Raw genomic sequence first — 12157 nt, forward strand, 5'->3', positions numbered from 1 at the left:
TCAGCTGAACTACTGTGCAGGAGAGGCATAGTACTTGTACTAAAAAAATGGAAGAAAATGAAGCAGAATATCAAGTGGGAGAAACTAAAATCAAACTTGGTGATTCCATAACGAAAAGTTCTCACTTCATGCACATTCCTCTAGAATGGACAGACACCAATAGGTTGATGTAAAATCGCCGCTACCATGCATCTTACATTATTAATTTAGTGCTTCTGAAACATTGCAGTGTGCTACCAATTCTGGCTACAGAATTCAGCAGGCTTTTACCAAGCTGCATTGATCTACCATTCTCAAACATCTAGAGAGAGTAACTCACAAAGAAAGGTACTCGGTTAAAACAGTCACATGAGGGAAGTACTGGGCAAGATAACATGTTTAATCCTGCAAACAAATACACAATCACGAGTTCAAAGAAAGAATAACTGAAGCAAACAAATAAATGAGACATAAAAAAGACACGTACAATGGCTGGAAGGAGTCTCCATGCTACAGCAATGATGAACAAGTCTGCCAAATAGTAAATCATTTGGCCGCCAAAATTTCTATTCACTACAGCCAGGTAACCGCCGCCACAATATGACTCTATTGCCGCTGTTGATCCTAGTTGCCCGCCTGCACTCAATCCTAGCCTCCTTCATGTGTCCACGGGGTCTAGATTGACGCCTCCATGCATTGAACATATCAGCGTAAGAGGGAGGAGAGGCGGCATGGGAGGGGAGGCCGTCAGCGGGCGTGCCGCGGCGCTACCGGCAGTATGTGGCGCCGGTGCGTGGTGGCTTTGGGACGGGGCATGGTCTGCACTTTGAGTGGGCCGTTGACGACAGCGGTGGCCACACCATCGCACCTGCAATGTCCACGTCGCGCAGAAGGAGGAGACAAAGATGAGCGGAGGGGTGCGCTCCTCTCTCTCTCTCTCTCTCCCTCCCTCCTACCCATTTCTTCCACGACTGGCACCGTCGCTGCGCTCCTGTCTGGTCTCTTTCTCTTCCATGAATCAATAGAACGATTTAACTGGAGAATTCAGGACAAGGGTTAGCACGTACAAATTGAGTGGTCTCCCAGGAGACATGCCGGTCCGAATTGTGGGGCAGTGACGCGGCATCATCGACGAGCAGCACCATCTCAGCAGGAGGCCGCGTTGGGGCTATCGCGAGGAACTTCGCGCTGTTTTCCCTCGGTGCTTTGCGGGGAATCGTGGGGCTGGGATCAGTTGGGGTGGGAGAGGAGAGGAGAGATCGTTGGTGGGCCGTCGAGGGTGAGGGGGAGGGGTCGAGGGAGGTTGAACGGGCCGTTGGTCGTGGCTGTTTTTTGTCAGCTTGCTATGGGTACAATACATATAAATGAATCAAACAAATGATTAAAGTTGTCTTCAATGTCAAACATATGTCCGGATGTGTCTAGACATCAAACGGGCGCCTAATAGGATCCCCAAAATACAGTTCAGGCTCTCCCAAATCCAGACCATATGTGGAGGAGAAATGTGGTTGTCCAAACTATTTAACATTTTATCTCAAACTTGCGGGCCCAACAAAAGCACCACCCCACAACATACCTCTCCCTTTTTTGCCACAACCTCCCCTCCCCGCTTGATTTTCTAGCGGGGCCAGATGACGTCCACCTCTCCTTCGCCATGGCGCCCTATATTTTTCATCCCGCCAACCGCCCCGCTCTCTACCGTATCCAAGTAAAAACAGAAGTAATTATGTCTTATTAAACTATATACATTCCTTTATGATATTGTTGACTACTACACAATTGCTTGCATTTAAAATTGAGAACTCCCTATAGACGGCGTGTAAAAAATCTGTTTGTGCTGCTAAATCCTAGTAACAAGCTGAGTACTATTCTAAATTCTTAAGCTCATACAGCAATATTGAAAACTTAAAAGAAATCATCTTTAACCAGTTATTATTATTAAGCTCATACAACAATCTTGGAAACTTACCAAAGGTCATTTTTTAACTTCTAGCTGTACCAAATGGCCCAACTCCTCTCTTGTCGTTCTTCACATGATAACCTACAAGGAAGAACACTTCAGTAGATAAAGAAGAGAATTCACGTTTTGATGGTCCTTATTTTTTAATCCCAGAAAAACCTTGAAAACATAACTTAACACAATATATAGCAGGACCATGAGAACAAAATTTGTCCCCATCCTATGCTCCTTACTCTTGACCTATCTATCAAACTTTTTTGCCACACCTTTAGATGCTGACATCTTTCTCCCAAAGATAGTAGGTTCAAAATGTATTTATTGGGACTCAGTACCTACAGATAGTTCCTACTTGTTTTTAAGTTTCAGCTTTTCTATCATACAATATATTATAGGTGATTACAATGCTTTATATGTTGATTGATTAGTGCCACACAAATACCATAATACCAATTATTTAAAAGAATGGTGTCCACTGTACAATGACGTTTGGACTACTTTAGTGATAATAACATGTGTTGAACCTGTAAAAAACATACAGGGAAATTCTGAAATTGTAGTATAAGATTAAGTAACCTCGGACTATATTTATTCAGGTATAAAATGGAAGACAATATTGTGCAGGTATAGAATGGGCATCCCCTTGTGAACATTACATCATGGAAACAAACTTGTCTTGTGACAGAAATAGTGATAGAAGGAAATACTGACATGGTTAGATAAAAAAAAGAAGATAATAGAGGCATATTTGTGAGTTGTGACGGAGAGAGAGGGAGGCATCTTTCTCTCCGCTCCTCCTTCCAGTCCACATTCATTCTTGTGACCATGTCTGAGCCCTATCTCTTTGAAAGTTTGTACTAATACAGAATCCTTGGACCATTGAAATTCAACCGGAGACCACCCAATCTGAAAGGTTTTATGTATATATAGGCTGCAGAACTAACAATAGATTGTTAATAACCACTCGTATTTACATATAACAAAAACAGTATATCACCAAAATCTGCATCGTCATCCATCGACATAAGCACAAAGATCAATCATACATACCTTGAGTGGAAAATTCAGTAGACTTGCAAAGATAATCAATTCCTCTGTTCATTCCTCAGCGAAGAACCAACCAGTCCACAAGAGATAGGCAATTCCTCTGCCCATCAAACTCGTTGCCACCCGAGAGTAAAAGGGGAACACCCAAGAGAAAAAAGCAGGGAAGAGACCAGCTGTGGCTCAGGCTGCTCTGCTCCCAGCCGAATCAGCTGCCAACAACCTTTCGTTGACTCCGCTCCCTGCCAAATTGGCCGCTGCCGCTTGTTGTTGACACTGCTACTTGCGTTGCTCCTCTTGATCTCGTCTCCTTCCGCCACCTTGCTGCTCCTCCTCCCATCACCGTCATCAGATCGGGAGAGACGGGAGAGAGAGGCAGCGGCGTCCGACTGAGAGAGCGATCGAATCGAGAGGGAGAGAGATGAGGGAGTGGCGGCAGCGGCGCAGATGGCCGGCAGGGCGAGTGTGTCGGAAGCGGGAAGGAGGTGAGAGCGAGACACGATGGGTATGAGTGCGTACGACATATCGACCGAAGATGGTGGCAGAGCCAGGCGATGGTGGTCGTCGCCTTAATCCAACGGAGGCCTAAGACGGCGCGATTCGCTAAACCCATCACCGACCACGAACCGGAGGAGGGCCGGGGCGTGGTAGCAGGCGACTGCTGCTGGTAGTGGAGTCTGTTGAGAGCCGGAGACCAAGTCTCGACATGCGCACGGCGAGCTCCCACGAGGGTTGGCGGGGAACTGCCGCGCTGGGATGGTGACGGTGGCGGCGGTTGCTCGAGGTCGCGTAGGGAGAGTGCCCCTTGATGGAGGGGATCGAAAGCGAGGATGGGGGCTCGTGGAGATCGTGGCCAAGGAGCGGATGCATCGTGAGAGAAAAGGATCAGTTTCACGTACGTGTGCTGAGTTGCATGTTTTTTTTGGGCTGGTGCGATAGCGGCCCTCGCGCGAGGCTGAGCGATTTTTAGCAATGGCTGCGAAGAAGGAGGTCGAACCATCACGACGTTCGATCCTCCTTTAATAATAGAGACTAGTTAACTGCCCGTGCGTTGCCACGGGACATATATGTTCTTATGATTCAACATCAATTGTGATTGAGTTTTTTATTGTTTTTCTTTTTATTCTCTCTCTATCCCTCCCTTTCTTTCATCAGTTCGACTACTTATTCCTGCATGTATTAGGACAATTTCTTCAAGAAGCAGCTCTATGAAAGTATGCAAGTCAAATCTCCAAACGACTTTCTTGCACACATCATACAACACACACAATCTACCAAAGATGAGCAACTAATTGAGAACTCAAAAGCAAAGTGCATGTATTCAAATGTAAGTCATGTCGGTACACATACCTCCACCCTGAAGTAGGAATTTGGAACACTAAAAGAGATAGTAGTGGCTATATTCACCATGTGGATCTCAATACCACATTATGTTATCCTCTACAAGCACATCAAAGCTACACAAAGATATGGCCAAATATTAAACTTCCAACCGAAGAAATTCGTTTTTCATCTCTTCTTAGCAATTGCAATGATCTGTCATATACTACCGAACATATATTTTTTGGGATAACAATTAACATTTGCTTTTGCAAAAACTCACTACCGTAATATTTTGTTTCTCCATTAGATCTCACTAAAAAAACATAAGAACACATGAATATAAGGAATTAAAATCCCCTTTTCGAGCCTACAAGACATTCATTCTGGTTAGAACAACGTGATATGTGTCATCTTGGAACCATAACCAGCGAGGCCACTCTAAGCGTTCTCGAGAGGCGTGATTCTGGACCATGGTTCAGCCGAACCTATGGTCGACGCCGTACGATTCAACATCCTGCTACATGTGGATCCACATCATGCATTGTTTAACATGCAAACAGCTCCCATCATGCATTTTTTAATCAATCATACACGGATCCTTATGAAAAGTGTTCAGAGATCAATGGTGTCGAGCGTAGGTTCGGCTGAACCATGGTTCCGTATAACATTTTCGTAGCGTTCTCCGATCTGTGTCTTCTTAGAAGGCAGCCTCATCAACCCGTCTCGGACGTTGTTACACAATCTATGGGTCACAACATATTTGGTTGTTGCCCCTCTACTTTTGTCATATCGCCCAGAGAATGACCAACATGGCCTTGGTACGGTAATGGCTGGACTTCATCATCTTGTCGAGCATGACAGGAACAATCTCTTTGGCGTAGGACCTTGGCGCAACCGACAGCGATCAGGTGGGCATTGTATCATGAAGAGGCAGCACCAGGACTTTGAATAGATGAACCTCGAGGTGAGTAGGTATTGCGAACTGCGTCTCTGCTCGGCGCCCGTCATGAGACGTGCAGTCAGCCGGCGAAGCAGTGTTTTGATTCTTTACCGTCCGATTCATATCTCCTTGCAGACATGGCTGAATCTGAATCCCCCCTCTTTCCACCTGCACACGTTGGTTAACCTCCCATGCACTACACCATATGCACACACACATACACGGTACACCACCATGAGCTTCAGTTACTTTTTTTTACAAACAGTTGAGTCGCTATCAATCATGCATGCATGTATGTACAAAACAACTGTTTCATGGAGGAAAGCAAATTCAGATATTAAGCTTACCGGTCTAGCTCCTTCCTCAAGGTGGAAAAGTCATTTCTCGACACCCTCCAGCTGCCAGAGCACATCATCCACCGTCAGTGGCTCCATCTCAATCAAACACCCTGGTGCGCACAACCTGCAACCAGTCTATGACATCGTTTTCAGATACATAAATGCTGCCACCAATTGATTCATCTCGTCAGGATACAACAATATACATCGCAATACAGTAAATTCTTTCTTCATATAAAACCATCAAGAATTAATGTTTGTAGCTGTAAAAATAGGTCTGACAGGGTTCCATTTTCTACATATACCCAGCAACAATGAAACGGCTAGTACCGAAAGACTCAGCATGAGTTTGATTGCCATGGTGAGGAACAAAGAAGGCCGGTACAGAATCATCCCACTTACTTCTTGGTGCCCTTCATGTGCACGTCGTCACTCTCCTCCTCCTTGATCTTCCTCGGGAACTACCAACTGTGCTGGGTGCACTCTGCACTTGACAATGAGCTTATTGACACACCATCCGTGCTGCAGCAACTGACATGGATTCAGCGTTGGCAATGAAGAGGCGCTGAAGCTCGGAGTGGCACACGGGGCACCCAGGCGCACGAGGAGCTCGAGACGCGCTTGTCAGCCGTGGAACCGGAGGGTGGCGGTTAAATCAAACGACGGTCACTCTCGACGCCAAGGACACGGGCGACCGTCCAGACAAAGTCCTACGCGAGACACACCTACCCCGCCTTGATCTCGCCGAGCCGCCGCTACGCGTCAGGCGCCGTGCAGAGCAGAGGTGGTGGCTATGCATGTACCTTTCCATGGACCTCAGGGGAGGCTAGCACGGGGCGTCGCCGGTGCACGTCGGCGACGAAGGTCGACGCGAGCAGTGGCGGGATCGCAGTGCCGCGGGGAGGATGCAGAGGGCTTGGCCTGCTAAGGGAGTGCGATGGCCGGGCTTCGTGCAAGACGGGGCGGAGGTTTGGGCAGGGATCACCCGGGTGGAGGTGGTGGGTAGCGCAATCGGCGATGCGATGCCGGGAGATCCCCCACCTCGCGCACGTCCAGCGGCTTCGGCCCACCAAGGGAAATAGTAGAGATGATATGAGGAGTGGCTGAAAGGGCGCTCCGCTCCGTGGCGATTTGCCGAACAGAGCTTAAGTGTCCACAGCTCCAGCTCATATGAGCTCTGTATGAACAGTACAATCCGAAAAATAGAAAACAATTCAAAACATTCTGATTTTATTTGGCAAACGTTCACATGTTCTTAATGCTTGCAAAAGTTAGCACTCCAAAATGCTTTTGAAAATAACTTTTTTGAAGCCTTTATTGTTTTTTTGCCACGTCGCCCATGAATGTCATTCCATGATGAAACTTTACAAGAAAACAAAACATATGTTCCTATATAAAAGCATTTTCAACAGCTCCCCTTTCTCCAAAAAAAAACCAGTTTTAGGAAAAGTTGCCAAAAAACACACACACCAACAACTTCTTTATACCATAAATATTTTAGGTGATCACCTAAAAACACCCCATTTTCCATTATAATAAAATTGGTGTTGGTAGGAGCCAATCGCCTGACACTTCACAGCTTCGCATGCCATTGCCACATATGGCGATCACCACCACCCACCTTGGGCCATCGCCCTGCCGTGTTGCTGGTCGCCAAAGCTCCGCTGGCGTTGTTTTAGCAACCAAAACAGCAGGAGAGGCTCCCACTTCTATATTAAATTAAGATAACTATGTACAAAGATTTTACATGCCTCCAAACAAGGAGAAAGAGAGGTGGGGGTCTATTTACAAAAAGAAGGCTAAGACAAGGGCTAAAAAATTTACAAGAGTAGGAAGTACGAGTTTAGGAGAGATGTGATCAAAGAATCTAGGAATGCAGTTATATCAGTTTTAACTTTTAACCCTGAATTCTAAGATCTCCAAGTCTGAAATAACACCTCTTTTACAACCCTGTAATGAAGGAGCAATCTTGTCAAAATGGCAGGAATTCCTCTTTTTTCATTTTTTTTAGAAATGGAGGATGTACCCCCGGCCTCTGCATCTGAACGATGCATGCATCGCTATTATTAATTATTCACAAAGGCCATACAGGGTGGTACATCAATAAGCCTGAAGCCACCAACTTGGCGACGCTGTTGCTACTCCTATCCCGTTGCTATTCCTCTCTTTTCATACGTTCCAAGCACCCAACATTACCACTTCTTTAAATATGTCTTGATTCCAGTTTCTGGCAGTCACCATTATCATCTCACGCACCCCCAAATTGGTGTCCCACTGAATGTTTATTGTATTCAAGCATGCAGTGCTGAACACACAATCAAAGAACAGGTGCATGTTGGTTTCAAGCGGGAAAGAGCTGCATGACGCGCAAGAATGATCATTCCAAATATTGAAGTGCATATACTTTGTGTTTCATCATACATTTCGTTTTCCAAATAGCAGGTATGTGCGCAGGTAGGTCCGGCGGTCACGTGAGAGAGAGACAGAGAGAGAGAGAGATTAGCCACTGACAAGTGGGCCACAGGTGGGCCACATATGCCAGACTAATTATAGGGGAACTTGTATAGGGGACTGGCTACAACAATGCACAATGGTGAGGGAGCAATGGTGCTTGCCGAGAAATAGTTGTATGTTTTGACTACAACCTTATACTATGTTTTGAACAAGTCTAGCCATGAAATGCAAGGGTGAGCCAGCTATATTAATCTTCTACAAAACCATTGTTATCCCTGTGTGTGATGGTATGCGACATCTTCATCGTGTTGATTAGGATTTGCCCTGGAAGTTTGAAGCAGTTAGTCTTCCAAACAAGCTCAAGGAGATGGTAGAAGAAAAACTGCTTCAACCCTTGTTTTAAAAGGAGGATATACCTTCGGCCTCTGCATCTGGGTGATGCATGCAACCATTCTATTAATTATTCATAAAGCCCGTACAAGGTAATACATCAATAAGTCTGAAGCCACCATCTTGGCAACACCTGTCGCTACTCATATCCCTGTGATGAAGGGGTGCCAAATGTCCGAGCCTAATAGCAAACAGACATCACACCGACACCTAACATCTAATACCGGATGCCCTGCGCACACTGCAAGGGCCGTCACCTCCTTCATCCATCGATCCATCGTCAGATCAGATACTGACAATAATTAATATCGTGCCAGGTTAAAGCTTCAACTTGTTGAGAAATTTACTTCTCAGTCTGTGTTCGGTGTTGCCCACCTGAATGGGTAATTTGTTGTACCATTTCGCAAGAGGAATTAAAGCTTAAACTTGTTGATTAACTTACTTCACTCTGGAGCCCCCGTCAGAACATGTTGTAATAGGCATAGTTACAACTAGCATTGCTCGCGCGGCGGCACGCCGCGCTCGTCGATACATTGTGTTCATATGAACCGTGTTTACTATTTGCAGTTAGTGTTATCTATCTCATATAGCAGATTATTGTACGTAAAATTGTGGATGTAGGAAAATAAGTAGGAAAGAAGCTAATTTATCATGCATGTTGCATGTTGCATGTTGCTAAACACGGAAACACATCTTCATACATCTCCGATAGGCATCATCTATTCTAGCCGTGGCACGACTCTACTGCAGTAAGATAAAAGAAATATAGATAATTATTGCTAGATTCAATCATCCTGGTGTGGCCTCCTGCAGGATTAGTGTCCGTGTTGAAGTGATAAAAAAACTTTTGCAAACTGTTGCCTCCGGCCCATAGGCGGCCGACACTTGTGTATGTAATGATAGGATCTTCACGATGTGGGCGGTATCACATCGAAAAAGTTGTTGCGTATTTTGCTAGAATTCTTGTTTGTCTTGCAAATTCTTTCTGTCGGGTGGTTAGTGGGCCATGTTAAACTGCCATTGCATTGTTTGTGCTTTCTTCCGTGTTGTAAGCAGTTCCTCTTTTGTCACTTCAAGTACATAATAGTTCTGCTCGTTGATGGTGATATTGTGGCTACCACACAAATGCACTCCACGTCCACTTGAGCAGCCTTTTCTTCAACTTCATCTTATGTCTAGGCCTGCTCTTCTGTAAATGTCATTAGGACAAATGAGGACGCATGCTTCTATTATGACTCCAGGTTCGGCTCCAGTGGGCATGGTGTTGTATTTTTCTAGTTTGGCAGTCAGACTGACTACTTTAAGAAGTATGCGTCTCGGTATGTAGACTACCAACTCATCCCATTGTGCATAAATGTATTGTAGTTAGTTCTTGCGTTGAATGAAAAGGAAAAGGGAGTTTAAAACAGTGAATATGAATTAGTGCTCATTGTGTCATTCACAATGTTGTTGTCAGAGTGGACATGGTCTTGAGACGTGCCAAAGTCGGGCTCTTTCTTTTCTTACTAAATTGCTTCCCTTTTGGGAAGTTTTTGTGGTGCGTGGATTATTCGTGCTCTTTGGTTTGCCTATGCACTTAAGGTTGGACGCGTGTTCGTGTGCTTCTCCTTGTAAACTTCTAGGTGGATATTTAGTAGAAGATAGGGTGGGTGTGTCACTGCTATCTTATTTTGATCTTGCCATATGGCTCGCGTTATTTGGATGCGGCCGCCTGAGCGAGGCGTTGATGAATACATGGTAGTCCGAGGGTAGATGGGTGTGAGGGTGGATGGGTCACACGCTTGTATCTTCCTAGGCTTGCAAAGTGGTTCGGAAGTATACATATGGGTTGCCTAATTGACGTGTGACACATAGTTAGCATTCTCAAATCTATTGTCTAGGCGACGGTGGGTTTGTATGAAATGGAAATTAAAATAAAGTACATTAATGAGTTTTTGTTACATGCTAAATTAGGAAATTATGTTTTCCTTTTCTGTTATGACTGCATTAAGTGGATAAAAGGAAGTTTGTCAATTGGATATGGGTCGGGTCTTTTTTTTCTCCATGTACGTGATTGTATCTTGAAACTTCATGCGTGTAACCACGTTCTTTTCAAAATTACGTGTCGTCACCGCGTGTAGTCAACAGATAGCTTTTTGATCAGAAGGAACTTACTTGCTTTGTAAATCACTACTGCCATATTTTTGCATGCAGTTCATGCTCATACTTCTATTGCTTTGAAATCTGTGTCTGGGTAGTGCAGATGTGGGGTGGGGGGGGGGGGAATATCATATGATACCAACACTTATATGCTCCCATGATACCGACTTGAAAAATTCAAATTTAAGCTTGTCAAAAATTTCCGAAAAAAATCATGGATGTTCTTACCGTATGTGTCTACATGCCCTAAGAAAATCAGATCTAAATTCAAATTGTGCAATGAGTAACAAAAAAGACAAATTCAGCATGAATGGTATAATATTTGTACGGATTGTTACGCCCTTTCTTACGTGCATGCAGTGCATGCACGTAGTCACATCATATAGTAGTATTTTATTTTATTTTCAGCAAAGGATGGCGAGTGGATGTTATGTAGATTAGGGAAAATATGTTAGAAGATTCGTTGCTCGTGCCATTCAAGTGGGAGGAGTAGTCATCATAGCTGTAGCGAGGTGTAGCAGAATAGAGATATGTTCATGTTGTATACAGTAGGTGTAGCAGTGTAGAGATTTGTTTATGTAGTATACAGTGAATGGAAACTTGTGTTAGGAAATTAATTATGTCCAATGTAGGATTTGATCACCTGGGCTATAACAGCAGGGCATGAAGCATGGGAGTTGAGTCACAAATGAAGCATAAGGACAATATCGTAGGCTCATGGCCACCATAGTTACTTGAACCCGACCGTGACCGTGGAGCAAGCAGGTTGCGTCGGATCTACCGTCCTGAGCACGCACACCAACCCGCATCCAAATCACGCACCACATGAAGCACGCACGCATGCAACGCAGCTATGCAAACTGACACACACGAACCCAGCACACACAAACACACACACTACACCAACGCAGCAGCATCACGCCAGCCGCAAACATGTCCGCGGGAAACCACAAGGGGCTGCAGGGTGCACAACAAAGAAAGCGAGAAGAAGGCAGGCATCACGACCAAGGAGTGAAATCCGACGGCGACTGCTTCATGAACCAGTGGAAGGAGGCTCGCAGAATTCCCTCACATCCGCCACCTCAACGCCAGTGAGTAGTCGAGGAGCAGCGGGAAGAGGTGCGGTCCGGCGCCGCCATGCTCATCATGTACCACACATGCTACCGTTGGAGCTCCCGGAGCTGGACCTCGCAGGTGCAGCCCCACTGACCGAACACCGGCCGTGTCCAGCGATACCGAATCCCTCTACGGGAGGCACTACAAAATTGCCCTCTCGGACGATGCCGGCCCCATCAAGAGCAGAGGCGAAGGCGAGATAGCTAGCCACGGTGACCTTGTGAGCGCCGCCGTGCCTCAACATGGAGATGGGGCAACAGATAACCGGAGTGCCTCCTCGCGTCATCTTCGAAGGGGCCCCGGCGGCCTGGCTGGCATGAGGTCGACTCAGCGGACGCAAGCTAGAACACCCAGCAAGGTGGATGAGTTCAAGGCGCCGGCCAGCTCTAGGTCAAGAACACCGTGGCATGTACCCATGCCGATAGCGAGAAGACCGGCGGGACGAAGAACGGCAGGGTCGTGAGCTACCCATGGTCG

This window comes from Triticum urartu, unplaced genomic scaffold (genome assembly GCF_003073215.2).
Source record: "Triticum urartu cultivar G1812 unplaced genomic scaffold, Tu2.1 TuUngrouped_contig_188, whole genome shotgun sequence".
In the NCBI taxonomy this organism is placed as follows: Eukaryota; Viridiplantae; Streptophyta; class Magnoliopsida; order Poales; family Poaceae; genus Triticum; species Triticum urartu.